The following is a 25,185-nucleotide window of genomic DNA, read 5'->3' as shown; positions in this document are numbered from 1 at the left end:
ACCCAAATTTTCAAAAAAGGATTACATATGTTTAGACCTATCAAGATTGAAAAAGATTGAAAAGGGCTACATGATATGTTAGGGTTGTAAACTTGAAAAATATATTAATTTAAGATTCACCCATTAAAGGTCTAAACATGTGGAATAAAATTGAATTTTGAAATTCACTTATTTCACCTTGTCATCTCAAACATGTTGGAAGGAAAAAAAAACAAGAAACTTATGATTGTCGCTTATTTAAATTGCAAAGTGACACTAAATGTCGCAACATTACAAAATAATTTCACCCATTTAAGTAACATCACATAAAATTCATCTAAGAAATTGTATAACAAATTACTCATAGAATCTTGTAGGTCAGCTTGAACATCATTTTGAAAACCAAGATAATGCTTAAATGTTTTTTTGGAACAACAAATCTAAACTATTCCTAATTATATCTTATGTTACAGACAGGACTTCAACCCTCAACCTCTAGAAAGAAGGTCAACGTGAGATATTGTTTGGCTAGAAGTCCTTTGGTAAATGCCTAAATGTTATGTATGTATCATTGTTTGGAAGCATATTTATATTCAACTTCAGTCTTATCTATCACAAACAACAAGCACGGAATAACATCCATAGCCCTAGAATACATGTAATGATCAACACACGAACAAAAACTCACATTTTGTTCCATGTTAGAAAAAAGATATTAGTAGTTGATAAATTGAGTTTTTTTATTTATTTAAAAGCTAAATTGTAACACTTGATAGCGAAAAATATAAGTGACAACCAATGTTGTTTGATGTCCATAACATGTAGATTATTACTGATCTTTCAAATACACAAAAAGTCATTAAGATGCGTAAAAGAACACAAGGACTAAGCGGCAAATGGAGAAATAAGATTAATTTTAAAAACACACATTATGTCACTTTAATAAATGGAGATGAGAGATATGAAGAGATGAAAAATTGATCCATGAATTCGAGTACCAAATGGGGCCTAATACTATAGGCGGGAATTCCTAAATTTAATGGGTAATAGAGTGGGGATTAAACTTAATACCTTATGAACGAATCACCAATCCAATTGGGGAGGATGTAAACTACATCCTTATCACCAACAAGCTAACTGTACAAGTCATTGCCCCGACTATCCAACATCTCTGCTCGCTCAAGTGCGTAACAATCAAGTAGGAAGTTAAGCTTGTTGTAGTCGAAGGGCAAGTAATTGGGGGCGGGGAAGTCTAGGCCGACGATTCGACCTATGATAGTAATAAGCCCACCGATATAGATCTCTTTTGTGGTATGCTGACGGGCGGTCTAACATTTATCAAGGAAGAACCTGGAGAAATCAGGGCATCCACCCTGTGACATGTAGTCTAGGAAGAAGAGCTTGCATCTATTTATTTGACCTGGTTCGAGGCGACCGAAGATGCTTGTGGAGAGAATTCGGTGCGTAATTCGCCAACAAGGATGAACTATGTGTTTGGCCCTTTATCAGTTCAGATTGAACGTGTTCAGACCGATTATTTGTTACAAAAAATGCATGTTGGGGGAATGCAGGAAGCTAATGTACTCATGAGAACGGATGGTCGCATCGTTTGTGCGATCAACTTCCATGATGGAATTCAGTCGTCTATATGAAAGATGATGATTTTGACCATGTAAGTGGAAAGTAAAGACTTTGGCTTCATCATCTATAGCGAAGGTGGACAGGTTCTAGTGTGGGCTCCTTATAGGTCCTATCACAAAGATTAAGAAAATCACCCCAACCCATCCAACGAAACATAGTTTCCACACCGATATGCACCCCAACCTTCATCATTGACTCCTCATGGTAACACTTTGTGGGTCGGATGGGACGTCCCCGAAGGTTAGAGCGATATGTTTTTATTTCCGACTTTGTGAGGGAAGGACCGCTTCCTTCATTTCCGCCTTTCTTTCATTTCTAAGCGGCTTTTCCTCAAGTACCGGCAACATCCCTTTTCGGGTGAGGATCAACAGATAATCCATAGGAGCATGTCTGAATTGTAATTTTTCCCATTCTGAAAATCCGCAAAAACAAAACCTCTTCTCAGTACTCTCATATTGAAATTTCAATATTTATACAGAACACAAACAATTTCAATAAATAATTGCACCCAACTTTTGATAATTCAAAACAATTTTAAACATCACCACACGATTCCATTTGACAATTCAACCTAGAATTTGACAACATTTCTAGTTAAACATAACAAATTCTAACCAAAGTAACAATCATAGGCCATTTTCCCAGGCAAAATCAACCAAATTCAAAAATTCTCAAACCAATCTTTTTAAATACTTTGGGTTATTAACAATCATATGCCATTTTTCAAAGCATATTCAGTTGTAATTATCATATTAGATCAGTCAATGTAAGTAAAACCAAGGAAAGATTATACACAGTTCGATTGGTTTTCATCCCCAAGAGTTAAAATGTGAAATCAGAATCCGCTCTCTTGCACCCTAAAATTAATAATTGTTCATGGATGTCAAAATGCATGACTCTTTTAACAAGACAAACTTTCCAACTTGAATTTTTCAAATACCGGGTGGTGGCTCATAGTGGGTCAAAATTTCTGACGAAATTATTTGCAAGATTATTTGGTTTTTTTTGGTTAGATGTGTATAACTCAGAATAGAAAACACTTTTTTGATGTTGGAATCACGTTGGTTTTTTTTGGTTAGATGTGTAGAAAACACTTTTTTGGTGTTGGAATCGAAGTTGATCGGAAACTGGCGAGATGGTGGTAGTGACACCCCCAATTATGACAACAAATCAGAAAATATTTTAGGTGGGGTTTCAATGCTCGGAAAAACTAAGAGATTGGCACAACTTTCATCGAATTTCGGCTGGTGGTTCAACGGGAAAATGGATTTTTACGGCGAGGTGAGTGTTTGAGGTGGATGTTTGTGTTCTTATGTTCTTGAGAGAAAATGGTGGATGTTCATGATGTTTTAATGAAGAAGAAAAGGATGTTGAAGATTTTATAATCCATGGATCTAATAAATTCAAATTCAATCAATGTTAGTCAAGAGACGTCAACAAAAGTCCAAAGAGGTCAACTCATTAAAGTCTGGTCAAAACTGGTCAAAAAGAAAATAAATATTTTAAATCATAGAACTTTAAAATAAATAAACATTTTAAATCAATCCAATATTTCATTTCTTTGCATGACGGTTATACGTTGATGATAATCATTTGGTTGCAGATTTAACAACATGAAACACATATATCTTGTCAACATCGGGCAAAACAAAAACAATGTGTCCAACAATTAAAATAGTAATTCACAACATAAGTTTCGTATATACCGGAAAATAGGAAAAACTCCAATGCAAGTACTAATGTCCATTTTGGATACCAATAATAGTTACTACATCTATGAGCTTACAACAATGATTCAAACGAGTTGTAAAATATATTTTCCGTTCATCCAACATCTTAGAAGATATGCTATACATTTCCATATGTATAGATAATAGATATGAATATGTATTGATAATAGATATGATATAGTGGGTGTGACCTTAGCCTTTTATATCCTTTTTGTTTGTTTTCTACATGACATCCGTTATCACTGCACAACATATCTTTCAACACGCCAGATAAATTAAATATAAATTCTTCAATTTCTTTGAATCATTTGTAATAATCTTATAGATATTATTATTGATGTGCAAAACAAACATAAAAAAGTTACATTTGAGTTTTTCCTAAGTTCTAGTGCATTGGAACCTTTTGTTGTGAATTATATAATTGTTACACATTATTTTCGATTTGTCACTTTAAAGTTGAAAAGATATCACAAGACACAGAGTTCTTTCTTGTCAACTCTCTCACCAAACGATTATCAAGAAAACATAACCGTCATACAAAAAGAAGAAATATTTTCAAATTGATAAGATGTTGATCTAAAGTTCTAAGACATAAGATATAAAATGCTTACTTTCTTTTGACCTTAGCAAACCAAACTACAACCGCCAAGAGAAAGAACGAGAGGCTAAAAGGCAATATCCGGCGATTGCTATTTCAGGCCACTTCTACTTTGTCAAAAGTATATTTTCTCGCCATAATCACATATATTTTATTTTCTTAAAATCCTAAAAATCATCAAATCAAGTGTAAAAATTAGAGTTGCTTGTTGATTTTTCAGGTTTTAAAAGAATGAAAAATATAAGCTATGTCGAGTAAATATTCTATCGAGAATAATATAACTTAATATTCATTTTTTATCATTCATAAACACACCAAAGTACTCTTGTAGAAATTTTAATGAAAATTTTAACTTCATCTTGCAATCGAAAAAAAAAATCTTAAAATGTGAGAGGATCAAGAATTTAAAACACGAAAACGAATACAAAATAGCCTCAGTTGCGATGATTCATTTTCCTTAAATAATAATCATCTTCAATATCATGAAAAATAAGATGCATCATCGGCCAATTTAATACTAAAATGATTGTAAACATCAGAGAGATTCCCACAGACAAATCATCATACTCCAAAAGAGTGCAGATGTCCCTGTCTGATTTATCATCATTTGCTACAAAATGCTTTCATACAAAACACAAGAAACAGAACAAGAAGAAGAGTAACAGATCCTCAAAGAAGATTATGAAAAAACGAATCGCTTACAAGTGCCTCAGATTTAAATTTTTTTCAAAGCATTGTACTCAAAGTATATTTATAAACCATCATAGGCAACATCTACAGAATCAATCGGTGCCTAAAATCGAGTTGATAAGAATAGATCAATTAAAGATTAATCGCTACAACTAACGAAATAGTTAATCGAAAATCAAGAAAGGTTGAATGAAACAGAAACAGAAAATCTTTGCAAAAACAATAAATCGTAGAAGTCGATTTGTAGTAGAATCGGCGAAGGACAAATAAATAGCAATACGAATTAGGGTTTATGGATGTGATTTCATCTTCCGCGATTGTTATGGCATCGGAAGCCCATAAAGGTAAACGTTGATACTTAATACGTTATCCAACAAGCCCAATAAATAGGTAACCCATTATATATATTTTAATTGTGGGAGCCTTACCAATAAAGCCGGGAGTGGTTTCAAACTGTACTTGCTCTACTATCATTTAAGCGTCACCTTATATTTTAGCAAATTTCTTGCCACATTTTTTTTTTAACTATTTTAAGTAAAACTTTTTTTTTTTAATAAAAAACATGAATTTTCATTGCTTCAAAATTTTTTTAAAAAAAAAAACATTATATTGAAAATTCAAAAAACATTACATTGCATTACACAAATAAATAAACAAATAAAAACATACACATGACATTAAAATAATCCTAAAAACTTTTAAAAAAAAACACAAATAAAATAACTAAAGCAAACTACATAAAGTTGTTATCATCAAAACCGTACTCCCTCTACTGTCATATAAGTGTCACGTTATATTTTACCAAAGTATGGTTTCTTGCCACACTTTTTTTTTAACTATTTTAATTAAAAAAAATTAATAAAAAACATAATTTTTCATTGTTTGAAAATTAAAAAAAAATTATATTGAAAATTCAAAAAACATTACATTGCATTACACAAATAAATAAATAAATAAAAACACACACATGACATTAAAATAATCCTAAAAACTTAAAGAACACAAATAAAATAACTAAAGCAAACTACATAAAGTTGTTATCATCGAAACCGTACTCCCTCTACTGTCATATAAGCGTCACGTTATATTTTACCAAAGTATGGTTTCTTGCCACATTTTTATTTATTTGTTTGTTTTTTTTAACTATTTTAATTAAAAAAAATTAATAAAAAACATAATTTTTCATTGCTTGAAAAAAAAAAAAAAAAAAAAAAAAAAAAAAAAAAAAAAAAAAACATTATATTGAAAATTCAAAAAACATTACATTGCATTACACAAATAAATAAATAAATAAAAACACACACACAACATTAAAATAATCCTAAAAACTTAAAAAACACAAATCATTATCATTATATACTTATAAAGGAAGTATTTTTCCTTGCACCACATTCATTTGAAACTCCCATCTATATTTCCTTTCACCACAGTCATTTGAAACTCCTATGACTTTGCAATTTCTTTCTAATAATAATTATAATTTGGTTAATTAGGTTAAATAAATATTAAACCTAAAATGTAATCATATATAAACTAATTTCAATATTAAAATAATATGTTTACTTGTATTAATAAAATTATGTTTTTTAACTTATAATATATTATACTTAATTTATTAGTTTTAATATATTGTTGGATGTAAACCATTATCATTTTAAATATACAATTTTGGAACAATTTGTATAAATACTTAAATTATTAATTTAAATATAACATTAAATGGTCAATTTAAATATAAGTTTTAGTTTAAGTTAAACAACCCAAAATATATTTTGTAAATAGTTCAAAATGATAAATTGTTGTTTTTTTCTAATAATGATTATAAGTTGGTTGATAGGGTTAAATAAATATCAAATCTAAAGTGTAATCATAAATGAACTAAATTTTAATTTTAAAATAATATATTTACTATTACTTATAAAGTTATGTCTTTAACTTTTAACATATTATATTTAATTTATTAGATTTAATATGTCATTATATATAAACATTATCAGTTTATAGCTACAATTTTTGAACAATTTGGACAAAATACTTAAATTGTTAACTTAGATATAACATTACAATGTAAACTTAAATATAAATTTCAGTTCACTTAAAAAACAACAAAATATTTTGTAAATAGTTAAAAATGATAAATTATAGTGATAAATGCAAAAACTCAATTGTAATATCAATTTAACTAAAATATTTCTTAATCATATTTTGTAATCATTAAAAGTTTTCAAATAAGTAACTTAAAATAACTTACAATAACAATAGTTAAAAATAACTCTATATAAATGATTATATTGTTACATTTAAACTCAAAAAATATTGTTTGATGTTTTAAATAATTATAATGATGGAAATTAAAACATTAAACAAATAAATTTAAAAAAATTAGTTAACAATAACAGCAACTATAAATAATATTTAACCTTAAATTATATTTAATTTTAGAGTAAATTACACGAATAGTCCCTATGGTTTGGGGTAATTTGCGTGTTTTGTCCGTAATTTATTTTTTTAACTCAGAAGGTCCCTATGGTTTGTTTTTGTTACGCATTTGGTCCCTACTGTTTATTTTTGTTACGTGTTTGGTCCCTGTCTTATCTAAAAAGACTATTATTTAAAAAGGAAAAAATGATGGGGTAGGTGAGGTAAGGTGAGGGGTGGGATTAGGGGTGTGCTTATTTAAAAAAATTAAAAAAAAATCAAGGGCATAATAGTCTTTTTAGGTAAGATAAGGACCAAGCATGTAACAAAAACGAACAGTAGGGACCTTCAAAGTTAAAAAATAAGTTAGGGACCAAACGTGCAAATTACCCTAAACCATAGGGACCATTCGTGTAATTTACTCTTAATTTTATTCATGTGTAACTTGTAGGTAGAAGTCATTCAAACGATTGAGATTATGAAGTTATAATAGATGTATATATGATCATATAATTCAAAATAATCAATATATTATATCAATTTAGTATAAAAAATATTATATCGAATTTAACAACAACGTTATGGTTATATTTAAAAAGAAAACATATATTTGTATAGACTTCAACTATATAGGTGTTTATGCGCATTACAATGTCAACTTAAATATAAATTTCAGTTCCACTAGAAAAACCAAAAAATATTTTGTAAATACTTAAAAGTGATAAATTATAGTGATAAATGAATAAAAACTAAATTGTAATCTCAATTTAACTAAAATATTTTCTAAATATATATTTATAATCCTTAAAAGTTTCCAAATAAGTAGTTTAAAATAACGTACAATAACAATTGTTAAAAATAACTATATATAAATGATTATATTGTTACATTTAAAATCAAAAAATAATGTTTGATGTTTTAAATAATTATAATGATAAAAATTAAAACATTAAGCAAATTAATTTTAGAAAAAATTAATTAACAATAACAACAACTATAAACAACATTAAACCGTATATTATATTTAATTTTATTCATGTGTAACTCGCCGATAGAAGTCATTCAAACGATTGAGATTATGAAGTTATAATAGATGTATATATGATTATATAATTCAAAATAATCAATATATTATATCAATTTAGTATAAAAATTATTATATCAAATTTAATAACAACGTTATTGTTATATTTAAAAACAAAACATATATTTGTATAGACTTCAACTATATATGTATTTATGCGCAACGCGTGGGTATTCGCCTAGTAAAATAACTAAAGCAAACTACATAAAGTTGTTATCATCGAAACCGTACTCCCTCAACTGTCATATAAGCGTCACGTTATATTTTACCAAAGTATGGTTTCTTGCCACACTTTTATTTTTTTGTTTTTTAACTATTTTAATTAAAACTTTTTTTTAATAAAAAACATAATTTTTCATTGCTTGAAAATTAAAAAAAAAAATTATATTGAAAATTCAAAAAACATTACATTGTATTACACAAATAAATATGGAAACCCTCGTTGTGGTGATTTGGTAAGGCATGTGGAAGATATGGCGGATAACCTATTGACCTATGTTCAAATCCTGGCACCACTCAGCCCTTGTGGCCATGGAGGTTCGCCTGCAGTGACTCCAGGGCATGAGGCAAAGCTTTATGTTTGCAGCGGGGGATTAATCGGTGCGCGAAAGCTGGCCGGAAACCCTCGTTAGGGAAGTTTCCTTTCCAAAAAAATAAATAAATAAATAAATAAATAAAAACACACACATGACATTAAAATAATCCTAAAAACTTAAAAAACACAAATAAAATAACTAAAGTAAACTACATAAAGTTGTTATCCGAGAACTCGTCTTCGGAGTCATCTGGTGGATCTAAATTAAGGTTAATATTTTGAACCCCGTAAATGTGTTTCACCAAGTCATTGCGAAAATTGTGAAATGTTTCAGTGCAACATATCTCTACTCTCCTGTTCATATACTCTTCGCCACCAATTTCTATTGGTTGTGTCTCTGGTATGGTTTCTTCCTCGTCAAACGCACATATCGTTCTTCCTTCGTCTTTAATAATCATGTTATGCAATATGAGACATGTATACATGATTTCTTGAAGTTTTTCCTCGCTTAAATGAATTGTTGGTTTTTTCAATATGAACCACCGTTTCTTCAGAACTACAAAAGCATGTTCAACATCCTTTCTAGCTCTTTTTTGAGCTCTCTTGATTTTTTTTTCCTTCTAGAACCATGTGGACGCGTAAACGATTTAACAAACACAACATACTTAGGATAGATTTCATCGACCAGATAATAATCATACTTATATGGCGTTCCACGCACTTCAAAAGAAGAATCTGGTGCTGATCCATCGTATATGTTGTTAAATATAGGTGAACGATTAAGAGCGTTGATGTTGTTAATCAAACCAGGAGAACAAAAAAAAAAAGCATGTCAAATCCACAGATCTTGTGATACAACTGCTTCAAGTATAACTGTTGGGTGACCATGATCACTTCGGGTAAATTGTCCATGATATGACTTAGGGCAATTTTCCCATGCCCAATGGAGACAATCTAAGCTTCCTATCATTCCCGTAAACCCATGCACACTAGCATGATGAGCTTGTAATTGCAAGATGTCATTACGTATAGACTTGCGTAAATATTTTGGACCATAAAACTGAATCATCGTTTGGCAGAAAAAGTGGAGACTATCTCGTGAAATCCTAGCAGACATCCTAAAACTTTCGTCTAATGCATCAGGCGGAATGCCATATGCTAACTGATGAAGTGCGGTCGTGCATTTTTGTAATGGAGTGAAACCGGGTATACCTCTAGCATCGTAGCCTTGTTGAAAAAAAGTGTACTCCCTCGTTACATCTTCAGCTATATCGTTTTAAGATCCATTACCAAAACATGCCCATAATACACCTATTTAGAAAGTCCAGCAAGGACCAAGTCAAATTGATCCAAAGGCGGCCCAATCCTGAAGCCCAATTCATCAAAATCCGAACAGAGGGCGTACACGGGGCGTACTCCTCTCGTATGTTGGGCGTGACATCCCCAAAATCATGGCCAGAAAAGACCGATTTTGTTTATGCTTTATAAAAATCAGAGTACTTCATTTTATAAAAAGGTTGCGGAATTTGTTCCCAGAAAAACATGGTAAATATGTTATTAAAACATTTTTGAAGAAACGTATTTATTTCATTGTAAAACGTTTGGGATGTCATCGTTAATACAGGAACATAAGCATAAACAGAACTTACAATTATTCACACTAGTGGTCTACATCTCTTTAAATCTCTCAGTGTAATGTCACTTCATATCAACACCTGTGATATAAATAAACTGAGTGGGTCAGGTTGGGAAACCTGGTGAGCACATAGGGATTTCAATCCCACAATGTTATACCATATATATAGTTTAAAATTCACAAAATATACAATTTCACCATACATATATATAAACAACTCTTATCCCACCCCGTCGATCCTCGCAACGAGGCTATCCATACTCTCGGACCTACGATTAGTCGTTTTACCTACTCCATACTCTCGGATCAGAAATGAACGAATTTACCAAATCCATACTCTTGGACTAGGGACGAATGACTAATCCATACTCTCGGATTAAAGATGAATGATTATGCCTAATCCATACTCTCGGACTAGGGACAATAGCTAATCCATACTCTCAGATTAACGACGAATGATTATGCCTAATCCATATTCTCGGACTAGGGACAATGACTATGTCTAATCCATACTCCCGGATAAGTGACATATACTAACTTCTATTCTCTGAGTTTAACTCACTTGTACTCGTAAGAATATACTACCCAATATTCCTCATATTTAATTTAGGTCTACTCTTTATCCTAAATTATCAAATATAATCAGATATGTTCTTTAACACGAATTTCAAGCAACATCAATTAACTCGCACATAAACATATAATTAATACTTCAATCAATACTTGTATTAAAATCATGTTCATGAAATGGACTATGCACTCACTTGAGAAGGTGGTGACTCGGTACTCGGACAACGCTTCGTTTACTTTAAAATAATTTCCTTCGACGAAACCTAGTATTATCACCAATAGATTTTAGTCTATTATTCGCCGAGACTAATTAATAGTCTAGCTATTATTACTATTATATAAGCGTTAGAAAAAAAATACTTATATAACCCATAATAATAGCCCAAGTATTTATTATATGTTCTTAATAACGTTAATATAATTAAATAAAAACTATATTAAAAATAGCGTAGGCGTAGCTCACTTACAGCGGGTTTTATAGAAAACCAGGCTTTGCTTGGAGCAGCGTTTCCGAGCCGAAAAGCTCTTCTTCTCGGAGCCGTCGAGCACTCCGGGGCTTCCGCCTCGTGCTAGGGAGGTTCCCTAGGCTTTTCGGGGGATTTCGGGGCTAGAGAGAGGTTTTAGAGAGAGAGTAAAGAGAAGAAAGAATGGGAAATGTGTGAAGAAAATGAGGGTGGGAGAGGTGATATTTATAGGGTGAAAATGGCTGAACTTGGTGCCACATGTCACCATCTAGTGGCAAGACTTGGGGATAAAGCAATGGCCAAGATTGTGTCACATCACCCATTTTTGCACAACACACTTCCGACTTCTAAAATCCGTAACTTTCACATACGACCTCCGTTTTTGACGTTCTTTATATCCACGCGTAGGAAAAAATAATATATACAACTTTCATTTTGACTCCGTCGGCTAATTCTCGACCGATCTTAAATTTAACAGTACGAGGCGTTTAGACTGTTAAATGACCGCGAAGAATTCGTAACTCCTTCATACGGACTCCGTTTTCGTCTGTCTTTTTATCGTTGAGTTCCTATTAATGAGATCTTCAACTCTCATTTATTTCACGTAAGACAAAAACCGCTCGAACTAAAATTCGAGTTTCGGGCTGTACACTGCTAAGCCGAATCTTAGAAAAATCATAACTTCTTCATACGAAGTCAGATTTTGGTGTTCTTTTTATCGACGCTCTTAGTTTAACATATTCTACAACTTTTGTTTAGATTTCTAAGGCTAAAAAGTCTTCTATCGTAAATTCACTATTTACGTCTTCCGGTGCCGTGTCGGTTTTGCGGTAAAACTTCGGCGAGCCATAACTTCTTCGTTATAACTCGGATTTCGGCGTTCTTTATATGTACGGAAACCTTGTGACATATTCTAAAACTTGGTTAATATTATTCATTCTAAATAATCTTTTGTTGAAAAGTCATATTTGACCCCTATTGCCTCTAAATTGACTAGCCCGGATCTGCGGGCGTTACAATTATCTCCCCCTTAGGATGATTACGTCCCGGAATCATCAACGAAACAAGGATCGTATAATGACTCCATACGTCATCTCTTCATCCTAGGTAATAATTATAACTTCTTTATTCCTTCAAGTCTATCTCTTAGACTTATTGACTATAAGCAGTACTTGATCGTGCACCTGCTCTCTACCTCATATTAGACTCCAAATTATGACCTATCATCATGTGATGTACATTTAGACTCAGGTCTCTTAAATTCTAAAACAGACTAAGCCTTCCTTCATGTTCTAATGTGATATAATCATACTTTAACATGTAGCATTTCTAGCTACCAACGAGCGTGATACTTCTATTGATCGCTTTGAATTTTAATCGTTTGGTTTAAGTCGGACGCTATATCAAACTTGGTTCTCTGAACCACGTAACCTACTCATCGTAGTCGGACTTAAGGTGATATGACCACTAGGGCCGGGATAACAACAATCTTCTTAGTCATTACCGAAACAATGGTAACGGCATACTTGAATAAAACGAAATCAATTACTGGCTTCTTGGTAACCTTGTGACTTTCCCTGATCCAAGTGTGAGTCCTGTGCTTTCGGTAGTATAGGCCTCTACTACCATTCACACCTACTCATACTCGTCCCAAGTATTGTCCCACAGTTTTTCCAAGTCACCATACAAGAAAACCATACAACACCTTAACACAACAGATAACAAAACAAAGGTTTTATATTATTTCTTGAAACTATTACATAGGTGTTCAAGTTCACCCTAGACTATGCCTCTAACGGGCTACATCGTGAGGTACTATCTACACGATTACTCCATAACTCGATCCTCGGATGTCAAGCCTTCACTCTTGAATCCTTGCATTGTCATCTGCTTCGTCAAGGATCATTTGAAATGCTCTCGCCTTTGGCTTTGGTGGCACATTTGGATTTGTAGCCCCTTCTCTCTTTGGGCAGTCTTGTTTGAAGTGTCCTTCTTCTCCACACTTAAAGCAGACTTCTCTCTTGGTTGTGCATTCGCTGGCGTAATGACCAGTCTTACCGCATTTAAAGCATGTCGTATATTTAGAGCATTTCCCGATGTGCTTCTTTCTACACTTGTCACACCATTGAGTTCCTTCTTCAAACTTCGAGAATTTTCTCTTCTCGCTGGACCTTGAAGATCCTTCAAACTTTCTCTTCTCGCCAACCTCCATCTTGCCGGAGGCTCTTCCCTTGATCATATCTTCGACAGACTTGGCAGCCCAGATAGCTGCCTCTAGAGTAGGTGCTTGACGCACTGGCACCACGTACTCCCATGGAAGTCCTTTTGCGTACTTGTCGATTTTCGTCAGCTCATCCGGAACAAGACGCAAGGCGAACTCCATCTTCTCTGTGAAGTTGTTGGTGTATTCATCGATTGACATGCTTCCCTTCTTCAGGGTTAGAAACTGGTTCTCTAGCTCAAGAAGGTTTTGAGTTGAGCAGTACTTTCGTTTGAATTGCACCAGAAATTCTGCCCATGTCAGTTGCAGAGGCTCATTAGGGCTCAGAGTCTTCCCCAAGGTATTCCACCAACGTACAGCGCCTCCTCGAAACTGACGCACTGCAAATGTGGTCTGTAGCTTCCCTCTACAACCGCATGTCATGAAGGCTAACTCCATCTCCGAGATCCAATCCATGACCCCGATCGGATCCTCCTTTCCAGTGAAAGTCGATGGCTTGCAAGTCAGAAAATCCTTGTACTTGCATCCATTCCTCTCGACCTCGTCATCTTGGTTGTTTTGTCGAACTATTGGTGGGTTGACTTGACCAACAGTCCCATTGTAGTTTCCTTCCTCAATCTGCCCTTCGTTCAACTCGGGCTGTTCGATCTGAATAGTGGGTTCCTCACGATTTTGCTGGAGCAAACGTCTAGTTTCCTCCATTTGACGATCCAACATCGCTTGGATCATCGCTTGCACTCCGGCCATTGTGACTGGCTCAGCGGCGGCTTCCATCACCGGTATTTGCTCAATCACTGGGGGTTGGTTTCTGTTCCCATTTGTATTCACGTTTCCGCTACGGGTTCTTGCCATCTTGATCTATACACCAAATAAGGTGAATCTAGATCTTTACTTAGGATTGACGGTTAAATCATCCTTATCACTCCGAAACGTTTATATGCTAGTTCTAATATCGTAGTCGTACGTTTAGAATCCTAAACACATAAGGTTACCAGATCCGGTCAACAACAGACCATAGATCCGAACAACTAACAGCATATCAGGCACAAGTATTTAGCACATAAAAGCATTTTAGGCATAATTCCTAAAATAAGCTAGTGCTCACACCTCACAATCATACCTTAGCATTCTAAGTTTAAGTCTAGAAATAATCCATATTCCTAGTTCGCTTAAACTAATGCTCTGATACCAACTGTGACATCCCCAAAATCACGGCCAGAAAAGACCGATTTTGTTTATGCTTTATAAAAATCAGAGTACTTCATTTTATAAAAAGGTTGCGGAATTTGTTCCCAGAAAAACATGGTAAATACGTTATTAAAACATTTTCGAAGAAACGTATTTATTTCATTGTAAAACGTTTGGGATGTCATCGTTAATACAGGAACATAAGCATAAACAGAACTTACAATTATTCACACTAGTGGTCTACATCTCTTTAAATCTCTCAGTGTAATGTCACTTCATATCAACACCTGTGATATAAATAAACTGAGTGGGTCAGGTTGGGAAACCTAGTGAGCACATAGGGATTTCAATCCCACAATGTTATACCATATATATAGTTTAAAATTCACAAAATATACAATTTCACCATACATATATATAAACAACTCTTATCCCACCCCGTCGATCCTCGCAACGAGGCTATCCATACTCTCGGACCTACGATTAGTCGTTTTACCTACTCCATACTCTCGGATCAGAAATGAACGAATTTACCAAATCCATACTCTCGGACTAGGGACGAATGACTAATCCATACTCTCGGATTAAAGATGAATGATTGTGCCTAATCCATACTCTCGGACTAGGGACAATAGCTAATCCATACTCTCGGATTAACGACGAATGATTATGCCTAATCCATATTCTCGGACTAGGGACAATGACTATGTCTAATCCATACTCCCGGATAAGTGACATATACTAACTTCTATTCTCTGAGTTTAACTCACTTGTACTCGTAAGAATATACTACCCAATATTCCTCATATTTAATTTAGGTCTACTCTTTATCCTAAATTATCAAATATAATCAGATATGTTCTTTAACACGAATTTCAAGCAACATCAATTAACTCGCACATAAACATATAATTAATACTTCAATCAATACTTGTATTAAAATCATGTTCATGAAATGGACTATGCACTCACTTGAGAAGGTGGTGACTCGGTACTCGGACAGCGCTTCGTTTACTTTAAAATAATTTCCTTCGACGAAACCTAGTATTATCACCAATAGATTTTAGTCTATTATTCGCCGAGACTAATTAATATTCTAGCTATTATTACTATTATATAAGCGTTAGAAAAAAATACTTATATAACCCATAATAATAGCCCAAGTATTTATTATATGTTCTTAATAACGTTAATATAATTAAATAAAAACTATATTAAAAATAGCGTAGGCGTAGCTCACTTACAGCGGGTTTTATAGAAAACCAGGCTTTGCTTGGAGCAGCGTTTCCGAGCCGAAAAGCTCTTCTTCTCGGAGCCGTCGAGCACTCCGGGGCTTCCGCCTCGTGCTAGGGAGGTTCCCTAGGCTTTTCGGGGGATTTCGGGGCTAGAGAGAGGTTCTAGAGAGATAGTAAAGAGAAGAAAGAATGGGAAATGTGTGAAGAAAATGAGGGTGGGAGAGGTGGTATTTATAGGGTGAAAATGGCTGAACTTGGTGCCACATGTCACCATCTAGTGGCAAGACTTGGGGATAAAGCAATGGCCAAGATTGTGTCACATCACCCATTTTCGCACAACACACTTCCGACTTCTAAAATCCGTAACTTTCACATACGACCTCCGTTTTTGACGTTCTTTATATCCACGCGTAGGTAAAAATAGTATATACAACTTTCATTTTGACTCCGTCGGCTAATTCTCGACCGATCTTAAATTTAACAGTACGAGGCGTTTAGACTGTTAAATGACCGCGAAGAATTCGTAACTCCTTCATACGGACTCCGTTTTCGTCTGTCTTTTTATCGTTGAGTTCCTATTAATGAGATCTTCAACTCTCATTTATTTCACGTAAGACAAAAACCGCTCGAACTAAAATTCGAGTTTCGGGCTGTACACTTCTAAGCCGAATCTTAGAAAAATCATAACTTCTTCATACGAAGTCAGATTTTGGTGTTCTTTTTATCGACGCTCTTAGTTTAACATACTCTACAACTTTTGTTTAGATTGCTAAGGCTAAAAAGTCTTCTATCGTAAATTCACTATTTACGTCTTCCGGTGCCGTGCCGGTTTTGCCGTAAAACTTCGGCGAGCCATAACTTCTTCGTTATAACTCGGATTTCGGCGTTCTTTATATGTACGGAAACCTTGTGACATATTCTAAAACTTGGTTAATATTATTCATTCTAAATAATCTTTTGTTGAAAAGTCATATTTGACCCCTATTGCCTCTAAATTGACTAGCCCGGATCTGCGGGCGTTACATTGGGCATACTCCGCCTTGCATTATGTGACAACCTGGTATTTCGAGACAATGTAATGTAACACCAGTTAAATTTATGTCAAAATTTAACTTTCCTAAAATCTTATTTGGGTTAAATAAAGTGGTAGGAATAGTATCAAGGTTTTCGTACATTTAAAGAACACTAAAATTCGGGTTATAACGAAGAAGTTATGACCAATCTAAGATTCACAGCAAAAACCGGCAACACTGATAGACGTAAAACGCAAAGTTTCAATACAATAATTTTTAGCCTTAGGTATCTAAATGAAAGTTGTAGACTAATATTAAACCGTAAACGTACGTAAAAAGAACGTCCAAATCTGACTTCGTATGAGGAAGTTATGATTTTTCCAAGATCCGGATATAGCAGTACACAGCTAAAAACTCGAAATAGAGATCGAGAGACATTTAGCCGAAACAACCTATATGAGAATCGAAGGTCTCAACAATAGTAGCGCAACGGTAAAAAGTCTGACGAAGATGGACACCAGATGAAGAAGCTATGGATTTTTAACGGACTTTTCCTGTCCCGGCCTGTTAAAAATATAATATTAAAAATAAAATCAAAATTAGCAGACAGAGTCTAAAATAGAGTTGTAGAGCATAATCTCACCTACACGTGGATATAAAGAATGTCAAAAACGGAGCTCGTATGAGAAAGATATGAATTTCTAAAGTTCGAGGCACAAGTTTCGACGCTGAGTCAAACTTGTCTGAATTCACGACGTGAACACTAAAGTTCACGACTTGAACTGTCTGACTAGCCATTGTAGAGCCACTTAACAGATGACGCATACCATGACGATTCGGGACAAACTCACGACGTGAATTGGTAAAATTCACGATGTGAACTTCGATTTTTAGCCTATATATAGAAATTGAAGCCTTCCGAGTTTGGCTGCTCATTTCTATATTCTCTCCCACTTCCACTCTATATTAAGCATCCCAAGACCACCTTGAAGCCTCGGTAACACCTCCAACACACGACGCGAGTCCCGAAGTCCCGAGATTTCTGAGAAACTGACTTCTTTCCAGTTAAAGTTATGCCCGACTTTCATCTCACCTTCTTCAATCTCTCACCTTCTTCAATCTATCAAATGAGTTCATACCCATTAATTAACCTTTGAAATGTTTTTAAATGTTTTTAAATGCTTTATGGGGGGAATACAGGTTGAACCATGTTAGTTATTAGATTAATCACATGTGATTAATAACTAGTATACAATTGGATTTACTACACTTTTAGCTGTTTTACCAAACATATTACTTCAAATGACTTTCACAAACATTTTTACAAGTTAAAACTCTTTGTCAAACTGTCTAACATACTGTATGTTTCCTTTCAAACTCTGTTACAATTGTGTTTTAAACAAAGGATTTCTTATACTTTAAATTGTTCTTATCAAACAAACTACTTTCAAATCGTTTTATAAACTGACATCAAGTCATCATTTCTTCGTTATCAAACTTTTAAAATGTATTACAAAACTTCTTTTATATTTTTATATTGTCAAATGCATGCCCATATATGTATAGTTATATAACTAATGTTTAAAGGACTTAGGAAGGCTAGTTCGCTTGATTTCCCTTCCTCGTTGGGATGTGGCCTTAGGGTATCGGTTATTCGTCTGAATGTCGTCTAAATATTAGTTATATATCATGTATACATATATAGACATAAAAGTTCCATCATTCAGTTCAGTACTTTTGGGTAGCAAAGGCATACTTTCAGTTATACACGTACATTACTAGTAACTATAATAGGTATAGTTAGGAGATACTACTTACTATTCCAAGTACAAGGAATCACACAAGATTCAGTTCATTCATGAGTCTATACTAATACAATACATACTATATGAAGAGATACAATTACAGAAATACAATTACAATACACGATAACATAAGAGAACACACAATAGAGAGAAACAGGGAGGAAGATACAATACACGATAACAGAACAAACATAATAAGGTGTTATAGCATGGAACAATTACAGGATCTAACTATACCAATGAATCACTAACGCATTGTTTTAAACAAAAGATGATAGTTATATTGGGTATACATGATCATATAATCGTAATGTGGATGTTTAGGGCTTGCAATCATTGCAGGGGTCGCGTTTGGTTCCCAAAATCTCTTGACATGGGAGCGTTTAGTATGGGATCTAGCCATCATATTATACCTTAATACTCAATTAAGGCAATTAGTACAATAGTATTCACTTAATACAATACTATAGTACTACATTAATTTACCCCTTTACATTTATTTGGTGATTAATTCACTTAAACATTAATGTACAAACTATATTTTGATAATGATAGTTACTTGGGAAAATTACACACTTTTACAAGAAACAAACATACAAAACAGTTGAGTCTTGGTAGAAGTCTACTTTCAAAACAATCAGGTCTTGGTAGAAGACTACCTTTTATACTGGTAGGAAATATGGGATTTTCTAGGGTTTTCAAACGTTTACAATTACTTACAAACATTCTCATACTTATACAAACTTTTCTCCAAACATTTACAAGTCTTTCTTTACAGTTTTACAGATCTAAGACACATTAATACTTATGAATTCACCAGCTTTATTGCTGATACTCGCTTTCAAAATAACTTGTATTCTCAGATCACAAATAGACAGGTACGACGACCAAGTTTTGTGAAGACGGAGCAGTCAAGACTCGTCTTTTATTTTGAACATTCATTATGTTGTTTTATACTATGAAAGAACACACGTGTATTTAAAATTATACTATTAATTCAATGGACGATGTTGTTGCTTGTTTACTACTTTGCATTGTTGTGATACATTACATAACGTCCTCCACCCATAACGTTTACGCCGTTCTCGGTTTTGGGGTGTGATACATTAACCACCATCGGGGTGGTTGACTTAGTATGCTAGGCATAAAGAACTTACGCAAGTCATATGCAAGTTTTACCAAAACTCTAATAAGTGCTTAATGGCTTAAGCACTTATGTCCAAATTCTAGATCCATCGACCAAATGTGTCTTGGAACCATAATGTCTAAAACGTTAAGACTTGTGACATCTAGAAAGTCCTTAATACATGGTCTTAACCCATTAAAACAGTTCTACTACATGCATGGGACACTTTTAGCCATTGGGACATCATTTTTATCACTTAGGACCCTTCCTAGGGTCTCAAAGGACAGCTTATCACGTCCAAAACACCAAATGCACAATAGTGAGACTTTTTAGGACAAGAAAGGTGTCATGAAGCTAATAAGGCAAGATCTATATCATACAAGCATAAAGGTTGGATCTTTTTACCTCCTATAGCTTTTAGAGGACAATATAACTTTAGATCTTCAAGCTTGCCTTCCTTATCCAACTTCTTGATGCAATACCTTCTTCTCCAACTACTCAAAACACACACTTTTAGTTAACACGCTCAAGAAAGGGGTTAGGGTTTGGGGAAAATGGCTTAAATATATGGAGGTTGAGATGATGGAGGGTTATGAGCTCATAAGGACGTTGATATATCACCCAAATCCTAAACATTAGGGTTTCTATCTAACATAAGTACGCTCAACATACACAAGTGTACACCCACCGTACTAGGGCACGGCTAGTATGATCAGCGTACCTAATGTATGCTTAGCATACTCTTCTTGATCCGAAAGTTGCAACTTTAGCCCTTAGGCTTCTCATGGCTTCACTCTTCCATCCGTAGGGACTACAAATGAAAAAATAAAAATAAAAGAGAGGATTCGAAAGTACCTGCAAATCTGAGGATGTTACAACTCTCCCCCACTTGATCTAGACTTCGTCTTCGAAGTTTGTTATAGCAAACTGATCCGGATAATGCTCCATCATCTCGGATTCCGGCTCCCAAGTCCACTCGGATCCCTTCCGATGCCGCCACTATACCTTTACCAGAGGTATATCCTTGTTCTGCAGAACCTTTATCCTCCTCTCCAATAGAGCCACCAACTGCTCAACATAATTTAGGCATTCATTTACCTGAATGTCATCCAAGGACAATACCGCATCCTTGTCCAATATGCACTTCCGCAACTACGAAACATGGAAAGTGTTACGAATCTGATGGAGCTTCTCTGGAAGATCCAGTCTATATGCCACCTTGCCAACCCTAGCAATAACTCGAAAAGGTCCAATATATTGGGGACCCAACTTCCCCCTCTTTCTAAAACGAATCACGCTCTTCCATGGTAAGACCTTTAGTAGTACCATGTCGCTAACCTGAAACTCCAACTCAGATTGGTGCCGGTCGGCGTAAGTCTTCTGCCGACTTTGAGCAATCAACAACCGCCACCTGATCTGTTGAATCTGCTGTTGGATTAGTGTCTAATCCCGTAACTATATTTGGTATGTACTTGACCCGGTTGTGCATGGTCCTTTTGGGTTGCCTTCACCAAAGCAACTTGACAAGGTAATTTATGGAGAGAGAGAGAGGATATTATGATTTATTAATATATTATATGATTAATATATTAAAAGGGAAATCATATTATTTAATTAGTATTAGTCATAAATTAATTAGGAATTAATTTGGTGGCTAAAAGAGATTAATTAAATATAGGGGGCTTAAACTGTCAAATGTGTGATAGTTGGTTTTTGGGCTGGGAAACCTAATGGATTAAAGGGTGAAAGACATTGTGATGAAATTCCATCATAATTTCATCCATAGGCCTTATTCCAAAAGGTTCCATGGGCTACTTGGTGATTAAGTTGTCCATTAGGGTTTTGACTGAAACCCTAGCAGCTTACAGTATAAATAAAGACCCCTACATGCAATTTTTGGCCACTTGACTCCAAGGAAAACCTAGGGCTGATTTTTAGCATCTATCCCCTCTCTCATATTGCCTTCTTGCTTGTGTGGTGTTTGTAAGCCATTAGAGGAGTTATACTTGTGACTCTAAGTTGCAAGAAGAAGAAGATCCAAGATTGTTGAAAAGGTAAACATTTAGATATGGTATTTCTTGATATTTTCGAAATATGTATGCTAGATTAGGGTTTGTAAGTCTTGGATTCAATGCATGTATAGTAAAGAAACCTAGATCCAAGCATTAGGGTTTGCATGAGCACATAGGAAGGTTCTTGTGTGGAAAACCCATCAGTGGTATCAGAGTTATGTTTGGTTTCTGTTGTATTGATGCCTTGTTTATTTGTTCAAGCTGTAAAATCAGTTTTTTGTTAACTTCCTGATGAACTCGATGAGTTCCATGAGGAACTCGATGAGTTCCAATGTGGACTTGACGAGTTTAGCTGTTAGACAGAAAGAATTTTGGGATTTCTTGCTATTTTGCTGAAGGATAATTGCCAAATTTGTTTTTGAATGATAAAATCCGAATTTCATTGTATTTAAATGATTATCCTTACCAAAACAAAATATAATTTCAAATCATTTGAATAATAGTTTCTTTATATGATAAATGTTGATTGTTCAAATTATTTGGAAATTATCTTGTGAATAAAATTAGATTAGGTCAAATATAGATAATCACAAAATTAATTGTTTAATTTATATTATTTGTTATTTGATCCTTTATGTTTTGAAGAGTTCAAAACTTGCCCTCAAGTTTTGGAATTTAAAATTTTTAATTAAAAGTTTAATTTTGAATTATTTAAATTTCAAACCCTTAGAATTTTACATGTTTAAAATTCAACATTATACTTTATTTATTATAAGATTAATATATATATATATATATATATATATATATATATATATATATATATGTATGTATGTATGTATGTATGTATAAGAATAAGCTACTCTTATTGCTAGTAGGTCTCATTCATGAAGTCGGTCTATAAGGGGGGTATAAAGTTGTTGTCTATAAAATGATGCTTAATGGGTGTCCACTCTCACCCACCAGTTCCTTGATTGGTGGAGGGTTGTTAGCCGAATGGATATGATAGGGCATTTAATTCCTCATTATAAGTATAATGAATATGAGAAGTAACTAAATTTTTTTTCAAATTTCCAATCTTAGTTACTTTAGGGTAAAATGTGAAAATGACGCTATTCCATGGAATTACACTTCATAACCTTGTCAAACATTAGTGGAGTGTGTGTGGTTAACCGACACACTAATTTGGGATTGACATTGGTGGCGAAGGGTGGCTCGATGTTTATCATAGATCAATGGAGCGTGTGTGGCTAACCGGCACATTGATTAGGTGATAGTGACATTGAGTGAACCATGTAGATTCGCATGGTTATTCACACCTTGTTTGTGATCCTCGGTATCCCAGTCACAAACTTGAAGGGCATATCGAGATTTAAACATGCCATTGAAAAGTTCAATGAATCTCAAAGATCTAGTAGTTTTTCAAAACATTTAAAATATAATCTTCTTTTGTTTTTCTTGGTGGAAAATTAGTGAATTGTCATTCACTTACCTTCAAGTTATTTACTTTTAGATTACGACATCCCTTTTCTAAGTTGTAAATAATGTTGTTGGATCCTAGCCCTAATTTCTCATTTGGGTGATTAATTGGGTATTCATTTCAATCAAACTTGTCCTTTTCTATTTCCAGATGTCAAACGCAAACAAAAACAACACTCATGTAGCTACTGGTGGATTCTCACTCATGGGTTTATGTGGGAAAGTGATATTTAATGGAAACAACTTCAATGAGTGGATCCAAAACATTCGAATGATCACTCACTACGAGGATAAATAATATGTCCTCGATGAGAATCTTGAAAAGATCAATCCATAAACTAGCAGTAATGCTGAAGATATTGTTGCCTTTGAGGCACATGAACATGATGCTACGAACATTCATTGCATCATGCTCGTGACAATGAATGCAAACTGCAAAAGTCCTACGTGGACATGTATCCATTCGAGATGCATCAAGATTTAATGGATAGGTATCACCAAAGCGCGAGGCAAGAGCGCTATGAGATCATCACTAACATGATCACCGCTAGGATGGGGAGTGGAGAATCCCAAACCTCGTATATGCAAAAGATGCAAAGGTATGTTGATCGTCTTCTAAAGTTAAATGTTAACATTGATGAGGATTTGGCTATCAACATCATCCTCCACTCCTTTCCACCGTGCTACAACTAGTTCAGAATGACCCACCACATGAACAAAGAGGAGGTCACTTTTAGCAAGCTTCAAGGGTTGTTGAGAACTGTTGAGAGCAACCTAAAGGATAAATCTATTGCATCTACTCCTACTGAAACGACCCCTATGTTGGCAATTAGGCAAGGAAAGGGTAAGAAGAGGAAGGCTCCTTCTCAGAGCCACCAAAAGAGAAAGTCCCAAGATGGTTCCTCTTCTAGTGGGACCAAAGTTGGTTTCGCTAAACCATCTTCTATCCCTAAGGATGCAGAGTGCTTTTACTGCCATGAGAAGGGCTACTGGAAACGAAGCTGCCCTAAATATCTGCAAGATATTAAGGATGGGAAGATAAAGCCCACCTTTGCAGGTATGTATTCAATTAAATTTAATAATACATCACTTGCTACTTCATGGGTTCTTGATACTGGATGTGGTTTCCACATTTGTTCTTATTTGCAGGGCCTAAGAGAAAGTATGGAAGTGGAGCATGGAAGGATAAACTTGGTCATGGGAAATGGAAAATCATCGCCTGTTACCAAGATCAGAGTTTATTCCTTAGTGTTGAGTAATTGATTAGGGTTAGATTTAAATAATTACTGCTATTCGCCAGATATGGCAAGGAACATCATTTCTTTTCATGGATTATATAGACAAGGGTTTTGATATTGATTTGATAATAGTAATGGTTCTATTAATGTTTATCTTGATGATGTTTTCTATTTTAATGCACTACCTTGTAATGAAATATATGAATTTGTGTTGGTTATAGACAACTTAAGAAATGATATGTTGAATATTGATTTGTCCAATAGTTTGGACAAAGCATGTTCGTGGCATTGTCGCCTTGGCCATGTTAACAAGAAACGCATAGCCCAGCTCCAAAAGAATGGAGTGTTGGAGTCATTAGATCTCAAGGACGATGACACGTGTGAGTCTTGTTTACTTGGGAAGATAACCAAGTCACCCTTTACTGACACTTGTGCAAGGGGTGAGGGTCTGTTGGATCTCATACACATAGATGTTTGTGGGCCCTTTAGATTTACCACAAGGGATGCTTTCTGCTTCTACATG

General features: G+C 34.3%; 2 non-coding genes across 2 annotated transcripts; both read right to left on the bottom strand.

The window, feature by feature from the left end:
• Window positions 1–4,477: 4,477 nt before the first annotated feature.
• Window positions 4,478–4,562, bottom strand: LOC145044730 (small nucleolar RNA R44/J54/Z268 family). Its single transcript, XR_013681674.1, has one exon. It is a non-coding gene; the product is annotated as a small nucleolar RNA R44/J54/Z268 family (small nucleolar RNA).
• Window positions 4,563–4,649: 87 nt separating this feature from the next.
• LOC145044724 (small nucleolar RNA Z267) lies at window positions 4,650–4,722 on the bottom strand. The gene has a single exon (XR_013681668.1). It is a non-coding gene; the product is annotated as a small nucleolar RNA Z267 (small nucleolar RNA).
• Between the last annotated feature and the right edge of the window lie 20,463 nt (window positions 4,723–25,185).

Source organism: Lactuca saligna, chromosome 4 (genome assembly GCF_052625555.1).
Source record: "Lactuca saligna cultivar CGN05327 chromosome 4, ASM5262555v1, whole genome shotgun sequence".
NCBI lineage: Eukaryota > Viridiplantae > Streptophyta > Magnoliopsida > Asterales > Asteraceae > Lactuca > Lactuca saligna.
The sequence above is the reverse complement of the archived record's forward strand: the minus strand, read 5'-3'. Positions and strand labels throughout refer to the sequence as shown.